Source organism: Leptonychotes weddellii, chromosome 2 (assembly GCF_054177405.1).
Source record: "Leptonychotes weddellii isolate Sample4059 chromosome 2, ASM5417740v2, whole genome shotgun sequence".
Classification (NCBI taxonomy): domain Eukaryota; kingdom Metazoa; phylum Chordata; class Mammalia; order Carnivora; family Phocidae; genus Leptonychotes; species Leptonychotes weddellii.
Window position 1 is genome coordinate 99,877,230 of NC_138370.1, and position 13,411 is coordinate 99,890,640.

Here is a 13,411-nt window from a genome sequence, read left to right on the forward strand (position 1 = left end):
GGAATTTCACAGGGGCTTAATAAATGTTAAATGACTGAACAAAAAATACAATTCTAATATCACATACACTTTATTGTCCACCAACTATGTGCAAAACACACTCAACTTTTATACATTACTTCTAATGCTCACAATCCTTACAAGTACATTTTAATTCCATTACATGGATGAGAATTGTCCATCAATACAAAAGCATTAATTGAATCTATAAAGGAATCTTATCTGAAAACATTTAGGAATAGCTATTTTTCTAATATAAATAGCACTATTTTATAAACTTAAAATTTCAGAAAGTGAAGCATATTGCAATTTTATTGCAGCAACAATTTCACAAAAGTGAAACTCATCAGAAATTTTTCTATGCAGTTATGCTGTCTCAGTAATCCTTGATAAACCTCTGTTCTAAAAGCAATCATTTTTGGTAGTTCCTTCCTGATTCCCTTTATCGGATCCTCCACAGACCTCTTAGCAATCCGTGGCTCAGTGCTTTGCCCTGTTCTCACACTCCTTTGATTACTGGTATTCAACCTTTTCATCATGCCACACAGTTAGACTTTTATAATGCAATTCACTATAGCAAATAAAAAGGATCACGAATAAAACTGAAACAAAAGGATCATGAAGAAATATCCTACTACAAGGGATATCTGATATTTTTTATTCTGTGCTTTTCTTCCTTCCATTCCTCCTCCCCCTCCCCTTTTATTTTAATGCTGGTTAGGGGGCACCTCGGTGGCTCAGTCGGTTAAGGGTCTGATTCTTGATTTTGGCTCAGGTCATGATCTCATGGGTCATGAGATCCATGAGATAGAGCCCTGCCTCGGGATCCCCACTCAGTGGGGAGTCTGCGTGAGATTCTCTCCCTCTGCCCCTCCCCCGTACTCATGCTCCAGCACACTCTCTCTAAAATATATAAACAAACAAATAAAGCTGGCTAGTACTCATTAAATTGATTTCATGACCCATTAATGGGCCACAACTCACAATATAACAGTACTGTTATAGGTGACCTCCAATACCACAGATTTAAATATCATCTATGACTCCTATTTTTATCTCAATCACATCATTTCCCTTGCACTTCAGACCCCAAATGCTACTTGACATCTTCCCTTGGACATTTTTCTAAACCTGTTCTCCCTCCCTTATTGATAAAATGAAAACACCATGGTCAGGCCCTTAATTCTCAAGTCTCACTCAACTCATTTTTTCTCTCATAAAAAGCTACTATTTCTACCTTTGAAATATATGCTAAATCCAACTTCTTAGCACCTCTCCTACTATCCACCTAACCTAAGTCATATAAACTCTAAGTTTATAGAGACTAATACAAACATCTGTTAACAATTTTTCTCCATTCTCCAATAGTCAGGGTGATCCTTTAAACATATTTAAGTCAGTTCACACCCCCTGCTCACAACCATCCAATGGCTCCCCAAAACAGTTAAAATAAAATCCAAATTTCCTATTATAGCCTATAGCTACCATGACCCTAGCTATCCTTTTCTGACCTGATCCCCCACTTCTGCTCCCTCATGCTCACTCTTCTCCAGCTAGTTCTCCCTGCTGTTCTTGGAAGAAGCCAGGAATGCTCCCAGTTGAGAATTTTTTTGTACTTGCTGTTCCTAATGCCTAGCTTACTCCTTCATTTCACTGAGATCTCTGAATAGTAACTCAGGAGCAGCCTTCCCTGACAACCTGAATTGAAAAAGCACTCCCATTACCTCCTAGGCTTTTATCCATTTTTTTTTTCTTTCTTATAGCACTTACTACCCAACCTTATATCTCCAATGCTTACGAGTACTCAAATTTTAGTTTAATAAATAAATGAATGAATGTACATAAATGAGTATTAGTAATCATTGTAATGACAATACTATTGAGAACTTAAGTCTTGGTACATTAGCCTCATTCTTCTTGACACAATTCTTCCAAATGAATAAATCTATTTTAAGAGCCAACTATGTATAAATTGAAGTGAAGAAACAAGGTGACCTCTGAGATTGGAACTGGAAAAAGTATGACTTGAATCCATCTAAACTTGTAAAGAAAGTATAGTTTTTGTATATACAGATACTGAGTCAGGAGAACTAGGAACCTAACTAGATTTTATATACTTACTTAGCAAGTAGAGTATTTATACACCAAGAAAAATAATGGATAAGAGCCTAGACTCTGGAAGCTGACTGGGTTCAAATCCTGGTGCTGCTATTTAATAGCAATATAGAACTTTTCTGTATCTTAGCTTCCTCATTTATAAAATGGGAACAGTAATATCAGATTTACCATAGTGTGCTGTGAGAACCTAACAATGCTTATCACATTAGTAAGCCTGTAAATAAATACTAGCTATTATTATTCATTTGTAATTTATCTTAAAATTCCTTATCTATTAACACTATTAAATGAATTTTGACTGGCAAGCCACAAATTATGCTTTATATGTCCAAACTTCTCAGGAAAGATTCATATCCAATTGAAAAGACCCCCCCCCTGCCCCCGCCGCAAGTACTGAAAAAAACTGGTTTGTTACTATGACAGGAAGTCACAAAATGGCAGAAGATGTGATACCCTAAGCAAATACCTGCTTATATTGTACAAAATAAATAGTTCAACAGTTTACAGGTATGAAATTACATTTTTCTGAAAGATTAAAATTTAAACTCATTTAAATTCCTTACCACATCCAATGTTCAATATTATGAATATTAGAACTTAGATTGTGTTTTATACATTTCACAAAATAACACAATTTGGTTGCAAATCTCACCCTACTTTCTTACTATCTATCTATATTTTATGTATATAAAAGCTTGCCCCTACAGAGTTAGATAGCAGCTAATTACCTTAGACATTAAAGGTTAAATAAGGAAAGAAAAAAAGCTGAACTGCTTCAGTGCTCATTATTATAATGTAATGTGGGGATGCATATAGTTAAGTCCTAAAGGACAAAGTTCAATAATTAAAATTAGCTGTTTTCTTATCTGGGCAAAAAGCGGGGAAAAACTGTTTAAGAGTGAAAAAGCTTACTGTAACTTTAGCCATAAGGGAAGTGTGTCATCTCTATGGTGAATCAGGAAATCATCTGCTGCCACAGAATCGTAATACTATAGGGATCACAGCATAAAATGCTAACATGTTAGAAGTGTCTGCAAGCCTGAAATAAAATTACTGAATCCCCACAGCAAACAATATCTAGGCTTGTTATGATCTAAATGGTTTAAATCCTTGCATTCTAAGTACTAATCCTAACAGAATTCAGTGGGCTACTTTGAATATTTGAAGATAAAAACAACTTATATTAAGGAATTGTATATACTACAGGTGTTTTAGTTGACTGGCCTACAGAATTTTTAAGTTTCAAGGTCTGCTTAATTGTTGCTATTAGAAAGGCTAATTGGATACTCAGTATTATTTCAAATCACAGGTGATACCAAAGCTACAAAGTAAACACAGGTTGGTGGTGGTGTTTTTAAACTTGATGGACCCAATCAATATTACAGAAGTTCAAGTTTGAGCTTCGCTTAAAGCAGGCAAACATATAGAAATGTAAAAAAATAGTAATAGAAAAGCTGATAAAAACAATTCTCAAATCTCACTGATCTCATTACAGACTTGTTTTTAAAGTTAGACTTCATAAAATAATGTCTTCAGGTATAACTCAAACATAATTTCACGTAATGAGTATGCATGCCCTAAGGCAATCCCCTTAGTAGTGTACACTCCCCACCAGAGTTAAGTAAAAAAACTCACATAGCTTAAAGTTTGATTTATTAAATGTAACAGCAAATCAGTTGTATTTATAACAAAGAATTTATTTTCACAATATTTAAATGACCATGTTTACAATTGCCACATCACTAATTTTTGCCAGCTTTTTCATTTTCTCTAATACTTTTTCTATAAACTTAGAAAAAGTAGTATCTATTAAATCAATAATTTAGGACAAGATATATTATCAAATGCTGGCATTTCCTGATATTCAAGAATTTATGACAAGAAATGGGATCTTGGGTTTAAGAATAAAGGGGGAAAAACGAGCCACCTAATCCCAAACCAGGTAGAGTTGGGATGGGAAGTACGGGTGTTAGTAAATGCTTCTGAAGCCAAAGCAATGTTCATGCAAGTTAAACTCAAACTTTCTATGCAGAAGTTTAAAACCGAACTGAAACACTGCTTTGATAGTGTAACAGAAACGAATGGCCCCAAACAAAACAAGTCCTTTGTAGCAACTGTTAAGCAGTATTCACAAACAACTGCTTTCTCCAACCAGGAAGGCATGGAATGAAAAACTAAGTGCCAAAGAGAAAAAAAAGTTAAAGGTGCCAAAGGTCTTAAAAACTACACTTAGCAGCAAACGGCAAACGACCCCACAGACTCCTGCAAAAAGAAGCTGCTCCATTCCCCCATCAGCAGAGGAAGCCACGAGGATTGGCCCTGGGAAACCTGAGAAGGGGCCCGGAGCCCTCGACCAGCTCTCTCAGAAGCTGTGACTGTCTAAAAGACTGAGCGGCTGGAGAAAGATCGGGCCACTAATTCCACTCCCTTGCCCTTCCCGTCCTCGTCCTCCCCATCCTGCAGGGTCAGCCCTGTCGCCTCCGGATGCCAAGAGTACTCAGGGGGGTCAGGGGGACTGCGTAACCGGCGGCCTGAGCGCCCTCTTTACCTGGTCGCAGAGGCGCGGCCAGGCAGGGAGGGTGCGTGAGCGTGTCAGCGACACGAGCCGCCTGCGCCTACCCACCCCGCGCGAGCCAGGTTTCCGAGGCAGCTTCTGCGAGTCTTCGCCCACGGACCACTGGCTGCCAGAAAGGCCGGAGAGAAACAACAGGCAGAGTGTCTTGGAAACAGCCGCGTCGGCCGTCATTCATAATCCGGCGGACCGGAAACCGACTGTTACGTCACTTCCCACCGTCGCACCGCCAAAAAGTTCCCCTCTTCACGCTGCTGCAGGAACCTTTGTTTCCCTTTACTGGGAGCAGGCTAGTTCCGGGAGCGGTTCGGAAGGGGCCTCCGGGAACGGACGGAGCAGCGGGGCGGAGCGGTGAGTTGTGACGAGATACCCGGCTCCCAGCCGCCTCTGGGAGGCTCGAGACCTCCGCGAGGGGCGAGGTGGGAGAGTAGTTGCGTGGGGTCTTAGTTTCCTCGCTCCTTATGGGGAAACCTCGTAATTTGCGGGCGGTCGCGTGCCCCAGGCTGGCCGCTCTCTCCCTTCAGCGAGGGTTGTTTCCTCCTAGGGTATTTCGGGCTAGGGCTTGTCGGCTGAGGCACGGCCCCAGGGACTAGGTCCCTGGAACCCTGTCTCGGACCTTTCTCGGAAGGTTTTGGCGACTTCTCTGTGCAGCTCCCTCTTTTCGCCTCTTATCTTCTCTCGGGCTCCCTCCTCAAAGACCTTACCCCGTGGTAGGCCTTCGGTGTCATGTTTTGATCAAAGGATTGGCATTCCTTTTCTGAGCGTCTGCTGTCCCTTTTCAGCTTCTCTGTCACTTGGTTGATTTGGAATCGTGGAATCGTGGTCTTTCCGCTTCCCCTGCGTTTCCAGACGTGTCCCTAAGATTTCAGTGTAACCCAGGGCCAAGAATCCAGTAGAGGATTGAAATGGGCAGCATCTTGAAAAGGATTTTTATTGGAAGGGGTTGCAAGAGCTTCCAAAGACATAGAGGGCAAAGCTTTCTAGAGCCGTTATGAGATGGCAACCCTAATATTGCACTCGGTGTGAATAGGTTCAGTGTCTTTTATCTTGTGCACATGCAGATAGATGATCAACTTTGGACTTTTTTTAAGATTGGCATGTAGGGTGAGAAATGGGATCTAGAGCAAAGCTTTATGAATATCCAATTTAGGTTGGAGAGATCACGGATGCCCCAGAAAGTTATATTTAAACAAAACCTAGTTCATTCATTCAATATTTTTGAGACCCTAATTTTTAAACACTAGATCTATTACTAAATAAAATAAGCCCTTGCCCTCATAGAGTTACAGTCTAGTGGGATTAATGAATTTAAGCCAGGTAAAGGATTGGGAAGAGAGTATTGCAGATAGGAACATAGTACAAGTCTCTAGTATTGGAATTATATTGCTTTTCCTGTTGGTTTTTGATGTTTGAGGGGTTGGGGGGGCAGGAGGTGCAGGGAAGGTGGGTTTGAGTTTCTTTCATATTGCTCTTTGCAAAGGGATTTTGTAAATGGTTAGAATTGTGTAGAAGGAGGAAAAAGACCATTATACTTTACTTTGAACCCTAATCACCAGCAAAGTGATAGTCAAAAAGATAAATATAGACTCCCCCACACACACTTAAAGTACTCAGAGTTTTATAGGGAATATAACACTTAAAAAAAAAAAAAGTATGGTTCAAAGTAGAAAGTCCTAGTACGACAAGAAAGCACTATATGAGATATCGTAGGAGGGAGAGATTATTAGTATTTGGGGTGGGAAAGGACACACCATTGGTGAATAGAATCCTCATGAGAAATAATATTTGAACATAGAATTTGGACATCTAAAAATGGGTAAAAAGCTTCCCAGAGAGAAAAGTAAGTAGAGGGCGCCTGGGTGGCTCAGTTGGTTAAGCGACTGCCTTCGGCTCAGGTCATGATCCTGGAGACCCAGGATCGAGTCCCGCATCAGGCTCCCTGCTCGGCAGGGAGTCTGCTTCTCCCTCTGCCCCTCCCCCTCTCATGTGCTCTCTCTCATTCTCTCTCTCTGAAATAAATAAATAAAATCTTAAAAAAAAAAAAAAGAAAAGTAAGTAGAGGTGTCAAGGCCAGCTAATGGCTCTGCTGTAAGGAAAATCTGTATATGAAGAATTAAAGTTTTTGTGCCAGTTAAGGAGTCTTTTTAAATGGTAGGTGAAGAAATTGGGCTTTATTTTGAAGACAGTAGGAAGTTTTAATTTTTGAGCAAGAAAATGAAAAAGAAAGAAAAATGTCTTTGGGGAACATTAATATGACAACAGTGTTGAAGTCAAGGAGAATAACTAGATTATTGCTATAATACAAAATTTATAAAGACATGAATTTGAGTAGTAGCAGTGAAAGTGAAAAATGGAAGAAATGTGAGAAATTTACAGAGTCCGAATCCATAGGGAAGGCCTGCTGATTGTTTGGTAATAAGAGAGGCCTCAGTGAGGGAGGGATGTAGGCCTTAGGCTGGAATAGCAGAGAGTGTGTCATTCATTGAAAAAAGTGCAGGACAAGGAACTTTTGGGGGAAGGTATTCATAATCTTAGTTTTAGTCTTAACTGAATTTGAGATACCATTAGGGCAACCAGGTAGACATATCTACTAAGCAATTGGAAATGTGAGATTTGAGCTTAAGTGAGATTGGAGTGGTGATAAACACAAAAGCATCTGCCTAGAGGTGATAGTTAAAAACATGATACATAGACGGTAACCAAGGAAGAATTGGATGCAGAACTAAAGAAGATAAACAAGGACAGATACTTGGGCAATACCAAGAGTGACAGAGCTGAGAGGATGAACCAGAGTGAGAGTAGTCAGAGATAGAAGAAGAAAACCAGAAAAGCTAAGTGTAATAGAAATCAAGGGGGAGAAAGTTTTTGAAAGAGGAAATGAATAATATGTGTTCACTTGGCCAGCATTTAATGAATACCTGCTACCTGCCAGGCACTCTGCTAGGCACACAGTTAACAGCAGTAGTAAGATCAATCCAGTGCTGGTTGTCATGGAATTTACATTTTATTTATTTATTTATTTGTTTGTTTGTTTGTTTGTTTATTTATTTAAAGATTTTATTTATTTATTTGAGACAGAGAGAATGAGAGAGAGCACATGAGAGGGGGGAGGGTCAGAGGGAGAAGCAGGCTCCCCGCCGAGCAGGGAGCCCGATGCGGGACTCGATCCAGGGACTCCAGGATCATGACCTGAGCCGAAGGCAGTCGCTCAACCAACTGAGCCACCCAGGCGCCCTGTCATGGAATTTACATTTTAGTGAGAAAGACAGACACTGTTTACATAATTAGCAGTAGAGTAGCTATTACAAATAAGTGCAGGATGTTTGGGGACCATGTAACAGTAAGATTTCTTATTTTGTTGGGGGAATGTGAAAAAATACTCACATTTGAAGGATGAATAAGACGGTATGGGACACTTTCTACTAAAGTGCTGAGGTGAGAAAGAATTTGATAAGTTGAAAGACTTGAACTAAATTATGTGGCTACAATAGAGAGTGGGAATAGCCTGAGATATTAGGTAACATTTAATGAGTGTACTCTGTGCCAGGTATTCTTGCAACTACTTTACATGTATTATCAGATCTTATAGGGCATTAGAAACTTTGTTAAGGATCTTGTTCTTTAACCTTTAGACAGAGAGAAGTGAAAAGACCATTTAACCAAGTGAGTGATATAGAAAGACGTGGAGGGGGACAGGAGTGGTTGTGGGGAGACTGATTAAGCTATTATGGTGGGCCAGATAATGGATGATGGTAGCTTGGTCTAGGGTGGTGGTAGTAAGGATTAAAAAAGGTAGATGAATTTGAGATATATTTATGTGGTTTGGTGATTGAATGGGACAGCGGTGGTGGGTGAGGAATTAGGAGGACTTAAAGCTGATACTCACGTTCTGGCTGGAGCAATGAGGTGAGTATCATTTGAAAAAGGGAATGCTCAAGATCTGGTTGGGAGACAAAATAAGAGGTTTTGAGTGGTCTGTTAGGCACATGTTGAATAGGGGACACCAGCGAGATAGCCAAGTCAAGCTGGCTGTTGGATCTTGGAAGAGATGGGTGGGCTGGAGAGATAAATGTATAATCAGCGGCAAAAGGGTGTAGATCAAATAGTCTAGGACAGTAATTCTCAAACTTTAGAGTGGATCAGAATCAGCTAGAAGGTTTAATACAGATTTCTGGGCCCACTCACAGTTTTTTCTTCAGTTGATCTGTGATCTGTGCTGCTGATCCAGACGTCACATTTTGAGAAGGTGTAGAGTGAGGCAAGAAGAGATCCAGAACCTAACCTTGAGGAACTCATTTATGTTGAAGTGGAATAGGAACCTACAAAAAGACTAAGAAAGAAGTAGGAGGAAAAAACAATGTTTATTTTATTTACCTAAAGCTAGGAATACTTTGGTGAGAACATGGAATGATGGAACAAAGGCCAAATTGCAGGAAATGCAGCATAAATAGAAGAATTAAGAAAGGGAGCATAGAATGAGGATGACTTTCTGAGGAAGTTTTGCTATGAAATGAAGAAGGCAGGATACAAGAGCCTTGAATATATCCAAGTGTTAATGAAAAGATGCTGGTAGGAAGAAAGAGGCTGTGGGAGTGGGCAGTGGAGAAGACATAGTAAATAATCCATAGCTGAAGATCCAGATTGAGAAGGAAAAGGTAGGATCCAGGTACAGGTAGCATTACATGGAGAGCCATCTTTTCGTTTATCAAGTGGGAAAAAGGGAAGGATGGGTGCAGGTAAGTTTGTGGATGTAGTCGCAAGAAGTTGATTTGGTGATTCTCTGACAGCTTGTTTTCTCTGTGAAGTCAGGAAAGACATCTACTGAGATAGGGTAGCAGTTTCAAGGAAAATGGACAAAGTGTAACTGGTCTTGGCAGAAAGTGGGGAAGTGAGTTGACAAGAGAAGCATGATAGGATTGCTAAATTGTGTGGAGTGCCTAGATGAGATTGGTGACTCTGAAGATACAGTGTGTGTATTCCTCTCAGCTGCACTTAGAGTTTGGGTGCAGGCAGGGAGAAGGTAAATAGCAGGATGGATGGCTACAACGTAGATGAAACTATAGGACTGTAGGACAAGGGTGCTTAGAAAAGAGAGTCTTTGAAAGGCTGGACCATGGAATATAAGCTGGAAAGGAAGTGAAATGACAGGCTGCAAATAAATCAAGAATGAGTGAGATGGAGAAAAGAAATCATTGTTTAGTAGTGGAAATTTCTGTGTTATATGCATTTGCCATAGATGATTCCTACTATGAGCTAAGAATTCACCACATTCCTAGGTCACTGACATTTTTTAAAGTAGTAATTACTAATTTTCTGACATCCTTTTTTTTTAAAGCAATACCTAGATTTTAAATTAAACCTACATTTAAAGCATTGTTTCTTTCATGTATCTGTATCTGTGTGTATACACACACACACACACACTTAAGACTTTGTTTTCTAGAATCCTCAGTAAGAATGATATGGCTTTTTTCCAGTCTGTTTTGATCATGGATTTTGGAATATACAGGGAAGGATTGTATAAAAGTAACATAATTTGGTATAACTCCAGGAAAATATTTTTGGAAATTACAAAGGAAATAAATTGATAAATTAGTTGCTGACCTCTTTAAGGATGTCAATAGATGAAGAATAAATTTTACTATGTGTGCATTTGCCAGTAAGAAAGAAGAATAGAAGCCAGAGAAGGCAACAGAAAAGGGGTGAAGAAAAGTAACATAGAAAACTAAAATATAAAGGATAAAACACATAACTATGAATGTTTTATATTAGGCCCATCTACTGTTTTCTCTTTGATGAGGGGAAAAAAGTTGGAGCAAGGAGGTGCCAATAAGGACAAAGCAGAGGGAACAATGAATTGGAGGCTTCTATAAATTCAAAGTGCAGGTGGAATGGGAGGAAAGAAATGGGGCAAAAACCAAGCAAACAGAAAACCCAAAAGGATGGTTGACCTAGTACCCTGAAGAGGTTTCTGGGTCAAAACAGTGGAAAAGATAGAATGATGGGAGATCATAGTCAAAAAGTAGAGTAGTTGTGGCTAGTTTCAGGCTTCAGTGGCTGAAGTTGAAGTCCCTTGGGGTTGAAGGTTTAAGAGTGCAGGAAGCTGGAGATCATCAGTATAGATGCAATTTTAGCATTGCTGAAGATGAAGGTGGGGAGGAGGAAGAAGATGAGCATGGTTCCATACTTTATCAACCTTGAAGGTGCAGGTGTGGATTTCAAGAGAAGATACTGATGAATGGTGGTCATGGAATGTTTTTCCAAAAGCAGCAGTATGGAATAAGATCTCCGTAGACCTTCTTGCTCTTTGAATAGGAAGTCAAAGGAACACCATGTGGGAGATGGTGGTAAAAAGGTGATGTCATGGGGGAAATAGTAAAGAGATACAAGGAGAGCTTAAGAAAAAATGTAGAAAACATATATTGGTAATGAGTGGGGGCTACAAGACAATGGGCAGCTAGCAATGAAGTTAATGTGGAGAGAGAGAAGGGCTGAGCTGAAAGTACTGGAGGGCTTTTCAAGGGAAAGGTAGTTTGTACCTTAAAGCAGCCTTGATGTATACATAATAGGGAAAGGGAAACTAGAAGTTACTAGGTAGACTAAAGCAGTGGCCTCCAAATTTGTCTCATTATTCCATGAGTGTAAAATTGAGCACACTTCCATATATGTTAGTTGTCAATTATGTGCATACACTACTATCATTCTATATATTAATAGCTTATTTTTAATAAAAAATTAAAAAGAAATTCTTATATTTTTTCCCAATATTGCAATATGAAGGCCACTGGGTTAGAGGGAAAGTAATTTAGGGCATGGGTACAAAGCCTGTTCAGCTTGACAACTGCAGGATCGAATAAGAAGAACTGACTCCAAGGTTCCAGTTGGAATGTTGGTATTGATAACATGACCTCTATGGTCTTATCATCTAGGTGCTGACTCTTGTCCCCTAATCTGTAATGCATACCTTTTATTGGTGATTATGGACTTACATAACAATAAATACTTTGCTTCTGGTTTTCAGCATAGAAATTTCAAGTAATGGTTTTTCTAGTATATTAAAAGGATTCTTTTCAGTATTAATCCTTCGGTCAGTCTCAAAAGAAATGGTTTTGAATAAGTAAATACTATGTTTGTTAGCTATAAAAAGTTACATCAATAAAATGATTGGGCTGTATTCCCCTTGAGCACTCAGGTGGAATGGCAGGTTTATTCTTTTCACTGTGGACATTTCAATGAGGAACTGTTTTCTCTATCATCTATATAGATGATGTATGGAATAATACCATCTTAAGAAGTGACAGAGGTTGCTTCTGAGTTTTCATTAAATTACTAATACAGCTGTTTGAGGTAGGTTATTTTCCTATTAGTATTGGCTTTTGGATTCATGAATGATTCACATATTTTAGTAGAGCACAGAATTTGACAATAATTCTGAGGCTATCAGATAAGTAATACTTTTTTTGAAAACTTAAAAAAAAAAAAAAGCCTAAGGGTGTGTGTGTGTTTCCTGTCAAAGTTGGAGAGGGATTGGGGAGAAGTAGATGGGTAAGGAACAAACAAATTTCATTTCAGTCTGAACTTTCATATGCCAAGATTCAACCTACAGCAAGTTTTAATGGTTTTATAAATCCCTGAAAATGAGAGATTACTGTGGAATTGCTGACAGATCCTTAACTCTAACAGTGCAAGTGTGTTGCATTATTACAATATTAACCTCAAGGGTAGAAGACAACTTCAAGCCCTACAATATTGATCAAAGGATTGAACACAAAGTATACACTTTTATTTTAATAATTCCTTGCCTGGAGAAGTATTTGAAAAAGTGACACAAGAAATAGAACCACATGATAGCATTGATATTAGCTGAAAACAAAACTTTTTAATGTTTGGAATTTCATAAGCCTTTGATGTATGTCTTCACTATATTTTAAGCTCCTAATGACACAGAGCATTATCATAAGCCCTATGGGAGAGATTTTATATTATGTATGTATGTGTATATTTTTTTTATAGTAGCTATGGCACCATTCCTCAGAGACCTTGCTCTTTAAAAATAAGTTAATGCGGGGGAGGAGCAAGATGGCGGAGGAGTAGGAGACCTGGATTTCGTCTCCTCTCAGGAATTCAGCTGGATAGGGATCAAACCATTCTGAACACCTACAAACTCAACAGGAGATCGAAAAAAAGAAGAGCAACAACTCTCTGAACAGAAAAGCGACCACTTTCTGGAAGGTAGGACGTGCGGAGAAGTGAATCCGAGGCAATATTCGGGAGGATAGACGGCGGGGGAGGGGCCTCCGTCGGCCGCTTCTGGCAAGTGATAGAACCGCAGAGCACAGAATTGGAACTTTAGAAGTCAGCTCTGCTGAGGAATGTCACTCTGGTGGCTAAGCGGGGGGTGAAACCCTCGTGGGACAGTGTGGTCTCAGGAACCTCAGGGACACAGAAAGACTGGGGGTGCCTGAGTGCGGCAAAGCTCCCAGGTATCAGAGCGGGGAAGCCGGCTGCAGAGACGGAGCTGAGGCGCGGGCTCTCAGCTCGGGGTTGCCATAAACCGTGATCCACAGCACAGTCGGGCCACTGCTCCTCCAGCAGGGACCCAACAAGCGGCAGACCCGGGGAGACTCACCTTTTTCCCCCAGGAGGAGCAGCGTGGGAGCGCACCGCAGGGATCTGCTGGGTTTGGAGACTCCACATGGGGTCAGGTGCCAGAGGTAGAAA

The 13,411-nt window shown here is 39.9% G+C and overlaps 2 protein-coding genes across 4 annotated transcripts in view; one reads left to right on the top strand and one right to left on the bottom strand.

Annotated features, from left to right (window-relative positions):
• Positions 1 to 4,887, bottom strand: part of GSTCD (glutathione S-transferase C-terminal domain containing) — a 116,864-nt gene extending 111,977 nt beyond the window's left edge. Inside the window, exon 1 of the mRNA XM_081813129.1 lies at positions 4,667 to 4,887. The gene's annotated coding sequence lies outside the window, so the exon portion shown is untranslated. The remainder of the gene's footprint in view (positions 1 to 4,666) is intronic.
• A 49-nt stretch (positions 4,888 to 4,936) lies between these two features.
• Positions 4,937 to 13,411, top strand: part of INTS12 (integrator complex subunit 12) — a 27,907-nt gene continuing 19,432 nt past the window's right edge. Inside the window, exon 1 of one of the 3 annotated variants that reach the window (XM_006727169.3) lies at positions 4,937 to 5,041. The gene's annotated coding sequence lies outside the window, so the exon portion shown is untranslated. The other 2 variants (XM_081812029.1, XM_081812030.1) reach the window with 2 other exon arrangements.